General features: G+C 40.4%; 1 protein-coding gene across 1 annotated transcript in view; it reads right to left on the bottom strand.

The window, feature by feature from the left end:
* Window positions 1-821, bottom strand: part of txnrd3 (thioredoxin reductase 3) — a gene marked incomplete at its 5' end in the record, with an annotated part of 31128 nt that overhangs the window by 20675 nt on the left and 9632 nt on the right.

The following is an 821-nucleotide window of genomic DNA, read 5'->3' as shown; positions in this document are numbered from 1 at the left end:
ACTGTACTCTATGCTTTTGTGTTGCATCTTTGTTTTAACATTGTTCTGACATTTTGTGCTGTACTGCTGCCTCTTGACCAGGTTGTTTTTGTAAATAAGTGGTTCTCAGCTGACTTACCTGTTAAAATAAAGGTTTACAAAGATCAGATCAGATATAACTGTATTGATTCCTTTAGGAAAATTAAAGTTCCAGCAGTGTCACACAGTTATGTTAAGATTGAATACAAGAGTAAATGAGACAGATCTGATCAGCAGTGACATGTTAATGCTGGGAAGGTGAAAGGATGGTGAACTGACTAAAGAGCTGCGTACCGTGTTGTACTCATCCTCGATGACATCATCTGTTTCTGTGGACTTGGCAGTCACCTTTAGCCTGCCAGGAGTGCCGGCTTCCAGCTCCTCAATCTGAATAATGAGAGAAATGTTGTTTTAGTTGTTCGCAGGAATACATTCTGAGGTTGTCATTGGAATTTGTTGGCACCACTTTTCCAGTTTTGGGGTCACAGAACCAAGAGCTCTAATGACCACAGGAACTACTAGACTCTCCTCAACTTCCAGATTTCCTCTTTCAGCTCTTGGTATATCTCAAGCCTCTCATACTCCTTCTTCATAATGTTACAGTACCCTTTATTTACCCTTTAGTGTGCTTCATTCTGTAGCTTTTCACAAAGCATTTTGAATATTGTTGTTGTTTAGTCCCATGAGTGGCGGTCACAACTAATAGTGTCATATAAACTGCAACCCGAGTGCTCCCATCATGTCGATCAACCCGGTCAGAGGTAGGCTGTACAAATGTGGAATGACTTATCTTAGTACAATAA

Source organism: Austrofundulus limnaeus, unplaced genomic scaffold (genome assembly GCF_001266775.1).
Source record: "Austrofundulus limnaeus strain Quisiro unplaced genomic scaffold, Austrofundulus_limnaeus-1.0 Scaffold2536, whole genome shotgun sequence".
NCBI classification, from domain to species: Eukaryota; Metazoa; Chordata; class Actinopteri; order Cyprinodontiformes; family Rivulidae; genus Austrofundulus; species Austrofundulus limnaeus.
This window is presented reverse-complemented; position numbering and strand designations above follow the sequence as displayed.